Source organism: Caloenas nicobarica, chromosome Z, assembly GCF_036013445.1.
Source record: "Caloenas nicobarica isolate bCalNic1 chromosome Z, bCalNic1.hap1, whole genome shotgun sequence".
NCBI lineage: Eukaryota > Metazoa > Chordata > Aves > Columbiformes > Columbidae > Caloenas > Caloenas nicobarica.
In genome coordinates this window covers 61,819,685-61,832,973 of record NC_088284.1, presented here as the reverse complement: position 1 = coordinate 61,832,973, position 13,289 = coordinate 61,819,685, and the positions used below count along the sequence as shown (strand labels likewise).

General features: G+C 36.7%; 1 protein-coding gene across 2 annotated transcripts in view; it reads left to right on the top strand.

The window, feature by feature from the left end:
- The window catches only part of PTPRD (protein tyrosine phosphatase receptor type D), a 372,025-nt gene that overhangs the window by 320,535 nt on the left and 38,201 nt on the right, over window positions 1-13,289 (top strand). The window lies entirely within an intron of this gene.

The following is a 13,289-nucleotide window of genomic DNA, read 5'->3' as shown; positions in this document are numbered from 1 at the left end:
AAATTCTACTCATTCTCTCCAATAATTGCCTAGCAGGGTTTAAAGCTAACTCTTGCCTTTGCTGACTGCACCCTAAAAATACACTGATCAGAACAGCAATCACCTCCAGAAGTGATTAGCATTCAGCAGCAATGCCTTCCCTGATTGTGATGAGAGACCAGACAATCTAGTCAATGGATTGTCTGTGCTTATGTTTACATATTTTTTGTGCATAACTTAGCTCATTCTGTGTTCATAGGTCAAGTGAGTTTGATGCTCACAGTATCTATCCAGTACATAGCTCAGCTCCAATCTTAGAGTCTGTCACTCTGTGAATATAGCATACCAGTTACCTCTTCTCCTAATACGGTAGCTACATGTAATGCAACTAATGATATTGATGGTGAGGCAGGAGTGGGAATTGTTGTGTGGGAAAAGAATATGATGGCAACATTTCATCGTTATTTTTTCTCATGCTTTCATTTTTATATAGCATATCCTTCTAGCAGGAGACCAAGTCAAATTTCAGACATGAAATACAAACACTGTTACATACCATTAGAGATTAAGATCTTCACTAATTTTGTTTTGCTCCTTTTCCTTTGATTCCTCTTTGATTGCTTTTGTGTCTTGGCAGCCTGATCATTATTCCTGCTGCAAGGCAAGATCTTTTCTCTCTGGGACTTAATCTACTTTCTATCTCCATGTCGTCATTTCTGTTTAGCTTGCTTTTTTCATTATGTAGTCCTGCAGCTTGATATCAGCCTTTTAACCTGGACTGCGTAGATAAAGATGGGGATTTTAATTGCATCTGCAGAAACCAAGTTGGTTCATTAGCATGTGTTAGATGTCTGAGTAAGTTCAGCTTTGCGAATGTACATATTTTACAGCTGAATACATCAAATGAAGATGTTACGTTGAATCCATTATTCATTTGTTTGCCTAAAAGGAAGCTGCAGGAAAAAATAAGCTCTTTCGCTTATAACCTTTCACACTTTGTTGGTTTTGTATGAAATGTCATCACCTGAATCTCACTTGACCTAAACCAGACTAGAGAGAGAAAGTCAGTCCCATCATTCAGCTACCATGCACGTAATTTATATCAAAAAGGATTATACACACTGTCGGTGCATGGAACAGTATTGCTAACATATTTTTCACATACATGAGTTTAATCTAAATGAAATAAAAGAATTACATTGAAGGTTGCAAACTAGAAGCAAATAAAAGAAGTTGCGTGTTACATCAAGGAAAGCTGTAAAGCATGTAGAGCATTGATGTGATACCTCTCTTGCACACTCCTCTGTCTTCCACTCCTCCCACAGCAGTCCACATTTTCTTTTTCTTTCTTTTTTTTTCCTGGTCCTCTGAATTAACTGACTATTCTGAGAACTCATGTGCTGTAGTGAATAATGTGAATGACCAGACGAAGACAGAGAATCTCACTTTGTAGCAAAAATTAGTATTGCCTCAAACAGGAAACAGGAAAAGTCCTGCCTCCTAATTCAGGGTAGGATACTGTTGAGGATCATCCACTTGAAAAATAATTAAGTCTTCTCCTTCCTTGCTATATAATTCCTTATTTTGAATACATTTACTATGTTGGTTTGGAACTGATAGAAAATACTTACCTCCCTCCTTAACCTTGTTGGCAGTGTTTTCTTTGTTGGGACAATAGCTAAATGTTGAGTCAAAGCTATATGACAGGATAATGACCCTAGCAATTATTCAAGTATGAGCTAGATCCTGAACTTCTATACTGATGAAGGAGGCTTTACTTTTCATACTGGTGCTATCAGCTTCATTCAAATTTGCAAATGACTAAGTGAATACATGAGGAAACTACATTTGTGGCATTTGGTTAGCCTGATCCAGACACTCATTTGACTGTCAGGAGCTGGGTATCATCATCAATATTGTAAGCAAAGAATATATAAAAATATAAGCATAGAACAATTTTGTTTTGTCAAAATTTAACACCTCGAATGCTGAATTTTCACTGGGAAGTGGGAGGGAGAGATAAACCCACTAGAAAAGTCATGTATCCTGTCTCAGATTTTGCTCCCCCGTATTGAAATAGAATGGACTATTTGCATGAGTCCTGTATCAGTTCCATAAGAACATCCAAGAATAGTTAAAAGCCCCTGGACTTCAGTTCTCTCAACTGGTCATTGTTACCTGAGAGGGTCAGGAAAGCTGGCACTGTCCCAAGAAAAGCCAGGTGGACTTTTCCCAAGGTTACTGCAATAATAAATAGGTACTTCTGTTCTTCCAAGTGTCATGTAACAGCTCTGAATCTCCGTAAACACACAGTCTGAGTCTTTCAACTCATTTTTTATAGATTTATAGACTATCCCATGTGTTAGAAAAATGGAGATTGGAGTAGAAATGGAATAGAAATGGAGTAGAAATATCAAATAGATGGAGATGTGTGTCTCCAGGGTGGAAATTCAAGTTAAAGAGTTTTTCGGGTTTTGTTTTGTTTCATGGATTGTGGTTTTTTGGAAGGAGTGGGACATATTAAATTAAATCAGGGAAGCTTTTTCAGGTTCAAGTAGTACAAAAACCAAAAACATTTGAATAAACATAGTGGACAGTGTAATTGGACCTTGGGACTCTTTACTAAGAATAGCTCTGAAACAAGACTCGTGGCCACCAAAGATTTCTAAGTCTTGCTGTAGGCAAAAAAACGATAAAGACACGTCTGGGAAGAACCCTTAATTCTTCTAAATGCACAAATTTCTAACATTTTTAATGAATCTTCATCTGTTGATGGCAGAGTAGGCACTTACGTCTAATGTAGCTGACCCCACTGCTAAGGCAAAGCAATAGTACTTGCACAGCAGTAAGTAATAAGCAAAGAAAACTAAGAACATTATATTATTGTCTGTAGGAAATGCATGGAGATCTTTGAGACAAATATAGGCTGTGCAGCTGAGTTCTATGTGATTGTGATTAAGGTAGATTTCCATTTGTTGTGGCTTCAGCAGCAAATTTCAGATCTTTCCTCCTACATGTGTTTTGACACATGGAATACCTTTTACCCGTCAAAATACTGGATCAAAAATAAGTGACAATAAGATATCTTCACTTATATGAGTAGAAAAGTTATCAATATGTGCATGTAATAATTCATTACGTATTATATCAATATGCTTCCAAGTGCACCTATATTTAGACAAAATGTAATTAGTTTGTGCATAAAAGCTGCTCTGATGTTTTTATTGGACAGCACAGGTATGTAAAAATTGGGGGTTTTTAAGTTGTGAAATATGTATTTAAACATAGGAAAATATAAATAAAATGTTTTGCAGCAACTAGAAAAATATGCATGTCTTTATCTGGTGAGAGGTAAGTTAACATCTCTCTCAGCAGACATATTAGGACATGTTGCAGATGGCATTATTTCATACTGGATTTAATTGTTTTACTGAAGAAGAATTAAATGTGCAGTTTTGTCATTGTTCGTTCCCTAATTTTAATGGCAGACCAATAACTTCTGTATCAATAATGTACTATCAGAATTTTATTTCACTTCTTTAGTGAAGCATGCTAAGATATGAGTCAGAAGAATGAATGAGAGAACTGGCAAAAAAAAAAAAAAAAAATCCGAAGTCAAGTAGACCATGTGTTCACCAGATTTACAAAAGTAAAAATACAAGTGTGTAGGTTTGTACTGTTGGTTTGGGGATTTTTTTTGTTTTGTTTTTTCACTGTAACAGAATGCAATGGCCACAGTCCAAGAATTCCTACACCATTGTACGAACTGGAGTCACCAGTTACCATGTCAGAATCGTAAAACTCAACCGTATGGCTGTTTAATTACGGAACCATTCTCAGAGGCACAAGGGCAGGGACATGCTCAACTCTCACTGAAAGGCAGTCAGTCATAGTTACTTAGTTCGTGTAAGAACCTAATCCTAGATATATGTTGACATAGACCGCACTCACCAATAAAGCTTAAAGTTTTCTTTGCTAGGCACATTACAACTGGAAGTTCTGTGCCAAAGTGCCTCAGCTAAAACTCAAACTATTACATCACCCAGCAAAAGAGCTGTGGAAATGCCATACTATAAATGGGGTTAATTTTATATGAAAAGAAGTGCTGTAACACCACTACATAGGCTGAAAGTACTTTTGGCTTGCCGTGTCTGGTTATTTCAGCTTAAACACATTTAGAGTTGAGAATATAGAGTGAATGCCCCACGTGAAAAGGTATTGGTAAATTACAGAGAATCTGGAAGAGAACAATAATGATCAAAGCCTGGAGAAATGATGTATGGGGAAAGTCAGAAATAATTAGATTTGTTGTATATACAAGAGAGTAAAAGAAAGATAATAGCCTTCCAACATGTGAGGCTTTTAAAAATTTTGTGGCAATCAACCATATTTGCTGCCTATGAGGCTCTAGGAGGAAGAAATCAACTTTGCAGCAAAGGTGATTTATTTTGAACTGTTAAAGAGCTTGCAAAATATAATATCATGAATGGAGCAAACTCCGTAGGATATATTGTGCAAGTCTCTTCCACTGTAAGCTTTCAAGAACTGTTTACACCAGAGTCTCACCTGAGATGACATGGCGATACCTGGTACTGCCACAAGTATTTTTCAAGGCAACCATCCAGTTTTGTGTGTTATGATTCAGTGTCCAGAAATGAAGTGGTTCCTCTGACCTGCTGGGATAAACTGATAGTTCTTTCAAAAATGCCATTTTCCCAACGCAAGTGTATAGCAAGTTGTTTAGTGAAAACTGTATTGTAACTCTGTGATTTGACTTCATTTGCTTTGCTCATTTGCTTCTGCTTAAAGTAAGATGTAGTTTACTACCTCATATAATTCTTCTCTTAGTACAGACAGAGGGACTATGCCACATGTGGAGAATGGCCATTGACATTTTGAGTTACAAGTTTTCCTTGCAAAATTAAAAATTCAGCATATTTGTTCTCCAAATGCAATGCTTAGTTCATGTTTTGTTTAGCACTGCAACCTATTACTTCAGTGCAGGGAGTTCTTCCAAGGAATTTCAGGCTTGAAAAGGTCAGTGAATCAATTTAGTATTGTTTAGGGAAAATAACCCCACATTTCATTATTTAGCAGATTCTGGTGAAAGACTCAAGACCAGTTCTCTTTTACAGTGAGCAATACATCTGCTCTTCAAATAGGTGTCTCTGAAAGAAAATATTACAGTTTATGTTTTCCATCATTTACAAAACTTTTCCAATTTTCTAAAGAGGTTAATGGATACAGCTGGCTACTGAAAGGCGCATGTTGTTAATACATGTTTTTTCTTGGTGAGCTTTCAGTTTAGTATCACAGGAACTGTATGAAATACATTTATGAGATTAAGAATTTTATCCATGTATTGAACTAGCAATAGAAAGCTCACTGTGAGTCAGAAGTTCCATTCAAAAATCAAAATCCAAACTTAAACCTCTTAAGGTGTCCAAAATGTTCTCAAATTTACCATTTCTCATTTTCATGCTTTTTCATCCATTCTCTTCTGGCTTTCTGATGAACCAAAAACATAATAATAATAGAATTTTGTTGCTCTGATGTTCCACTCTTTTGATTATTTTGTTTCACTGATTTCTTACATAATATTCATATCAGCTGAAAGAGATAGCTGTCTTGTATGGACAATAGAAAATCTTTGTTAGAGCACTTGAATAGTAAGGTGAATTGTTCAATGTGTTCTTCATACTGTAATGTAATATCTCGTTCAGTGAAGGGATTATTCATGCTGCACACAATGATCAGCCCTGACTACAGGAAGAGGATGAAGCAAAAAGTTGTCAGCCTGTTCACTTTTCCTCTCAGTTCCGTTCATATAAGCCTTTTCAAGACATACGAAAATCTTGCTCTACTTAATTGTTTGACAGATTCATCCTTTGAAATGAATTCACTAAGACCCTACCTTTCCTGCCATTAGGAAGATTTCCAAAAGAGCATCTCACATTGACACCAGAAATACAGTTTTGAACTGTTCTTGGCCTGTATAGTTGAAGATGCCCACTATTTTTTTTTATATGTTTCCTTTTGTAATAACCATACCACACTCTGTCATAAGGATCAGAATGGAAACGGTTTGAGGTTTATCTTTTTAATTATTAATTATCTTTCCGTATTAACTGTTAGCCTACTAATCATATCTCAGAAATTTCAAAAAGTAAGGGTGTAGTGAGGGTTGATTCGCAGCCTTACTAGAGGACTTTGTTATAAATTAAATAAACTAAAGTTCATTTATATTGTTTCCAGATCCTGTTTGAACCTTCTTTTTCAAGGCTACTGTAATCAAGACCTTAGAAATACATTGCACTACTGAAGTGCTTATTTTCTGCCTAGTTCTTAAACTCCAAATACTCAGTTCAGATGAGCATCAACAATCATAGAATCATAATCATTTAGGTTGGAAAAGACCTTTAAGATCATCAAGTCCAACTGTTAACCTAACATGGCCAACTTGACATTTAAACCATGTCCATAAGGTGCCACATCTACATGTCTTTTATACCTCCATGGATTATGACTCAACCACTTCCCTGGGCAGCCTGTTCCACTGCTTCACAACCCTTTTGGTGAAGAAGATTCTCCTAATATTCAATCCAAACCTCCCCTTGTGCAACTTGAGGCCATTTTGTCTTGTCTTGTTACTTGAGAGAAACACCCTCCGTGCTACAACCTCCTTTCAGGTACTTGTAGGGAGCAATAAGGTCTCCCCTCAGCCTCCTTTTCTCCAGATTAAACATCAACATCTTTACTTTTACATACTCACAGGCACATATTTACTATAGGTTGTTACTAGAGATGAGTGCACACAAATGTTTGGGGTTTGTTTCTGTAGTAACAAATAGATTCAAAGAACCAAAATTTCCAAAAGTGATTGATAGTTTCGCAAATAAGTCTGGTGAAACTTAGAACGATCTGTCTGCCTGAGACTGGGTGCTCGGTTCTTTCAGAATTTAGGATCATACTAAATTCAGTGCCTCACTGAAAGCAAAATAGAAAACTTTAAACTGGTCTATTTTCAGGTTTATTTCTGAATATGAATTTATATTTTAAAGCTGTCATTTAGAGTTAGACCAAAGTGACTGAGTGACATTTGACCAAATTTTGTTCAAATAAGGCCTAAAAAATGTGTTTCTGTATTCTGATTTTTTTTTTTTAATTTTTGCATTACAATCTTATGTACTACTGTCAGTGCCTACAATCTTTAGCATCAAATCAGGCCAATCTTTACATGGCAAGGCATTGTTGCAAAAAGGAAGATGGCTTCAGAGCAATAACTGCTTGGAGACAGAACATCAGGTGGAATGTCTGAGGCAGTGAGCTAGCCTGATAGGGTTTGAGGCAGGCTCCATCACCAAAAACTGCCACTACCTTTTTTATGGCATAATTATTATTGTCATTCAATATCATTTATTTTTGAAGGAGAGCCATTCAAAAATGTCATTATAAAGTTTTGTCTGCAAAAGACTTATTTATTAGGAAAAACAGAGGAAAAAAATTCGTCACGTACTGCTGTTATTTCCTATTCCAGGTTCAGCATAATTCATATTTTGTTCATACAGCAGGGAATGTACTGTAATAGTCGGCCTATTACGAGTTTGCTATCTCTTTCTTGATTTGCATTTTGTCCTTATAGTCTCAGATGACCTGTAACAGCTGGCTCATCTGTTAAGAAACACCTGAAGGGTCTTTTCAGCCTGAATGATAGAACTTTATACTGGAAAATTATTTCTCTACCCTTGAATGTCAGGAATCTTTGTATTCATATGTTCATAGGGAAATACACTTCTTTCAGCTCTGTTGATGCATGGCATCACGTTTTCTAGTGTCTGTGACTTGTTGAAGCATGAATATCCACAAATAATCTTAGAAACTCCATAGCTTCTTAACTCCTCAAGTCTGAAATGATCTCATGCTTCTCATTTTTAATAGAAAGAAAGCGTTTACATTTTCTTACAACCTTGCCTTCAGTGAATGCTTGTACTTTCATGAAGAGCAAGGATTTGCATAATCTGCATGGAAGAAATGTAGAGAAAGAAAAGCTATGCATGTTTGACAAGCAGGTTAAGAGAACATACATATCTTTTGTTAGGTCTTCCAGCTATGTCTACTACTATGGTACTTAAAAGATTTCATAATATATTTAGTAGTCTTTTGAGAGCTGCTCTGATCTCAGATACAGTGGTTTTGGCAGTGTGCAACCTATGATCATGAGATAGTGAAAGTAGTGGTAAAAGGTATGCTTGTCATTATTGTAATTGAATTTCTCTTTAAAAAAACACTCAAATCACCAGTGACTTCTTTCATGCTCATGTGTCTTTTTCATTCATCTTGCCATCTTTAGTGACAGGCAAAAGAATGTTACAGAATTATTGATGAAAGCTATTTTCTGTAACCATGTGCAGTTAGTGGCACAGAAAAGCTCTCATTGGGTGGCGGTGAATAAAGTTGCACAGGAAAAGATCATAGAATCATAGAATAGTTTAGATTGGAAGAGACCTTCAAAGTTCATCTAGTCCACCCCCCCCGCAATGAGCAAGGACATCTTCAAGTACGTCAGGTTGCTCAGAGTCCTGTCCAGCCTGGCCTTGGATGTTTCCAGGGATGGGGCATCTACCACCTCCCTGGGCAACCTGTTCCAGTGTTTCACCACCCTCATTGTAAACAATTTCTTCCACATGTCTTGCCTGAGTCTCCCCTTTTTTAGATAAAACCATTACCTCTTGTGCTGTCCTAACAGGCCCTGGTAAAAAGTCTGTCCTCATCTTTCTTACAGGCCCCTTTCAAATACTGAAAGGCTACAATAAGGTCTCCCTGGAACCTTCTCCAGGCTGAACAACCCCAACTCTTTCAGCCTGTCCTCACAGGATAGGTGTTCCAGCCCTCTCGTTATCTTGGCAGCCTCCTCTGGACCGTCTCCAACAGGTCCACGTGTTTCCTGTAACTGAGGGCTCCAGAGCTGGATGCAGTACTGCAGAGGCAGAATCACCTCCCTCAACTTGCTGGCCATGCTCCTTTTGATGCAGCTTGAGATACAATAGGCCTTCTGGGCTGCAAGTGCACATTGCCGGCTCATGTCCAATCTTTCATCCACCAGCACCACAAAGTCCTTCTCTGCAGGGCTGTTCTCAATCCTTTCATCCCCCAGCCTGTACTGATACTGGGAATTGCCCTGACCCAGGTGGAGGACCTTGCACTTAGCCATGTTGAACTTCATGAGGTTCACAAGGCCCCACTTCTTGAGCTTGTCCATGTCCCTCTGGATGGTATCCTGTCTGTCAGGTGTGTCAACTGCGCCACTCGGCTTGGTGTCATCTGAAAACTTGATGAGGATGCACTTGATCCCGCTGTCTGTGTCATTGATGAAGATAATAAATAGTAGTGGTCCCAGTACAGACTCTTGAGGGAGACCATTTGTCACAAGTGTCCATCCAGACATTGAGCTATTGACCACTAATCTCTGTGTGCGACCATCCAGCCAGTTCCTCATCCACTGAACAGTTCACCCATCCAATCCATACCTCTTCAACTTAGAGAGAAGGATGTTGTGGGGCACCATGTCAAAGGCTTTACAGAAGTCCAGATAGATTATATCTGTAGTCCTTCCTTTGTCCACTAATGTAGTTACTCCATCATAGAAGGCCACTAGGTTAGTCAGTCAGGACTTGCCCTTGGTGTAGCCATGCTGGCTGTCTCACATCACCTCCCTGTCTTCCATGTGCCTTAGCATAGCTTCTAGGAGGATCTGTTCCATGGTCTTCCCAGGCACAGAGGTGAGGTTGGTAGTTCCTGGGATCCTCCTTTCTACCCTTTTTAAAACTGGGTGCAATGTTTCCCTGTTTCCGGTCACCAGGGACTTCACCTGACTGCCATGACTTCTCAAATATCATCGAGAGTGGTTTTGCAAGGACATCAGCCAGTTCCCTCAGGACTCTGGGATGCGTCAACCCTTGGAACTGGGAGCTGGGTGGATAAAAGAAAGGTGAAGACTATGAAATTAACCAAAGGTGTATTATGAACTGTAACAACTCTGAAAGTAAATAAGCCCTGTAATTGTATTCCTAAAGGAGAAGGCATGTTATCATTGCCATACCTTACCACATTAAAGTTGTCTGTTTTCCAAACAACGTACACAAATGAGGAAGAAATTGCGCTTACTAGAGCAAAGGGCTAAAGCAAAAGAAAACATTTGGCAAAAAATATCAAAATTGACTTGTTGACATTTTGTATTAAATTTTGGATGACTAAAGGGGTTTGAGATCTTTTTCTGAAAAAAACAATATTAATATGTAACCTCTGAAAAATACACTTAGTTTAGGTGCTGAAGGCCAGGATCTTAGCATTGGATAAAATGTTTTACAAAAACTCTGTCTCAGAAAATAGTGGTTTAACAATTGACTTATATTATTTGATTCTCTGCTGCTGGTGAAGTCCAATAGAAAATATTGTTCTGATCTCTCACAAAGATAAATTGGAGTCTAAATTGTTAGGAGTATTGGGAATGTAAGGCTTATGATCACAGAGCAAACAAGTGTGGGAAGCAGGTAAGGGCACATCTTTGAAGAAGACCTCTTGTTCTGAAAAAAATCAAGAGGCAAAAGGAATAAAAGATGTAGTTCCATCAACTTATGCTTCATGTGCTCTTCCAGAAGGTCAAATCTACATCAATACAAAGTCAGGTTTTCTTTCTAAAAATGTGGTACTTCTTTTTATCAGTTTCCACTTTCAAAGAATACATACGCTGGTCTACAAATTGAATTTCTCTTTTAACAGTTAGTGTCTGCTTCCAGCAGCAGTAGTCTGCATCAGATAGCTCTCACAGAAAGTATTTTAAAAAACTGTAAAATGATTGGAGTTTATGTTAGGTAAACTTTGTAAATGGACCAAAAAAAACCCCAAAAAACAAAAACACACCAAGCTAAGATCTTCACCTAAAGAGCAGGCATGGGCTTCTAAATCTGAGTATATGCTTAACATTTTATTACTGTACAAAATAAAAATAAAACAAGGATTTTCTGTTGTTTGCAAAGATGCTGGTGACCTACTGTGTTCTGAATTTCCATTTAATATTTGTGTTGAACATTTTTTCTCTCTATTGCATTTGGAAGTTGTCTTTGTAAAATCCATCTCATGAGAAAGCTGGTTAATTTTTCAGGCCTACTTTCTGGAAGTTGGCACTGCTTCTACGAGCATACAATGTGCACGTGAGAACTACAGAGTAAAGAGGAGAACTGCATGTTTAGGCATCTAAAGACATAGCCAGACATTTATTTCTTGTATTCATTTTATTGCAAGTACCTAACATATTCTACCATCTATATTCATTAAAAAAATATATATCATTCAAACCCGAACAGGTTTAGTCAGACATTTATACTAAACCTGTAGTTGCTAAGATTACAAACAGCAGCTATTATGTGTCAACATTCTCCAAGAAAAAAATCATGTAATTCTACAGGAATTAACGAATAATAAATAATAATCCACAACTTGTTTGTCTAAAGTATAGATAACCTATATAGACAGAAGTTAACACTGTGTCTGTATTAATGATGAAGTGAAACTAGATTTACTAGATTCTATTGAAATTGAAATAGCTCAATTGAAATAGCTCAATTGAAAATATGCCTTTCTGTCTGATTTGCAGAAGACCACGGTGGCTTCTTTTAGTATTAGGAATCTTGCAAATAAGTCACTGATATTCATGCAATACTTACTGTTTCACTATTTCAGTAAATGGCACAAGGAAGTAATTACTTAATTCCCCTTAATAAAAGAAATTTGTGCACTGTTAATACTATTTTTTAAGACTATAGTATCAATAAACATTTTAGTTACTTTGTTCCAGTGCCTTATAAATAATAGCTTATAAAATTATAAAAATTAAAAAATAAATAGCTTATAAATTAAGCTATAAATTTCTGTTAAAAAAAATGGTTCTTTTTTGCCTCTAATGAATATTCAACACCTGCTTCAGTGGTTAGAATTTTTTCTCCTGTTTATCTAGATTACTTGTTCTCAGACTGTGATTTGTGAGCTGTTAGTGATCTGTGTGACCTATGAGCCTCAAAATAAAATTATTTGCAAGCGAAAGCTATTTGGGACTGAGGAGTCTGAAAGTGCACGAAGTGTTTTTCAATAAGTACTGTGCAGAGTCAGAAACCTGGAGAACACCTGAGTTTCAAAGATGCCTTTCTTAATTTTCCATTTTGGGGAAATGATCAGTTTTTCTCTTTGATTAGCATGATAATTCACCTTTTTGTCAGAAATAGTGTGCAATATTCTGCTTTTCTTATTCCTTACAGTGTGCTCTTTTCTCACTGAGTTTGGTATGAGTCTGGCTTAGAGTGATTAATGAAGACATTTATTAAACAAATTCAGTGTATTATTACTGGACTCATAATGCACTTCTGTACTGTATGCAAGGCTAATTGATAAGAATGTATTTTTATAAGAACAGAGGCTGACTGTCTCAGTTTCACACATAGGTCACTGAGAGCAAAATATTTTCAATTATTTAACCCTGTACTACTTTGTACCATGTTCTCTGATTGTTTTAGGGTTTCAGCATTTCTTTTTTCATAGTACCTTTCATTGTAAATACCATTTTAATTCACAAGTTATCAAACCTCAGCATTGATGGTAAACTTACGGTTCTCCTTTGCATCATCTTATACAGAATTATTTCAGCTTGTTATTAGTCTAAACTATGGTGTTTTGAAATAGAGATTTTTCTGATGGATGAACTCTCTCTGTCAAACTATGTTTTTTGAATGCCTATGAACACAATTTCGTTATATGCTTCATAACAGTGCTCTGAGAAGGAAATTGTATTTTCTCACAATGCATGTAAGAGTTCTCGGTGCTCTTTAATTTATCTGTGTACTAAAATTATTTTTTTAAAAATCAGGTTTTATTGAGATATTTCTATACATACTAAATAATAAAACCCAAGCAACAGTTTGTATGTTTGAGGACAAATGTGAAGTAGGTGAAATATGGCAAACAGCTAAACAATTGTCTGTCTACTTTTACTGCATTAGTACTGTTACTGAATTCTGGACTATGAAAGATGAGAGTTACTGAAGATTCAGGTAATACATTAGCTAGTATAAATTGTTTTTTCTTTGGCATATGTATACTTACTTGTATCTCTTAATCATCTGCCCCTCTGACTTTACAAATACCCATTATGAAAGAAGATACTGTAAGAACTACTATCAGGAGAGCAACTTCTTGTGTTGGATCTCTAGCCATTATTGAACATTCTAACTCCACTTAATTTAAAAACCTACAGTGATATA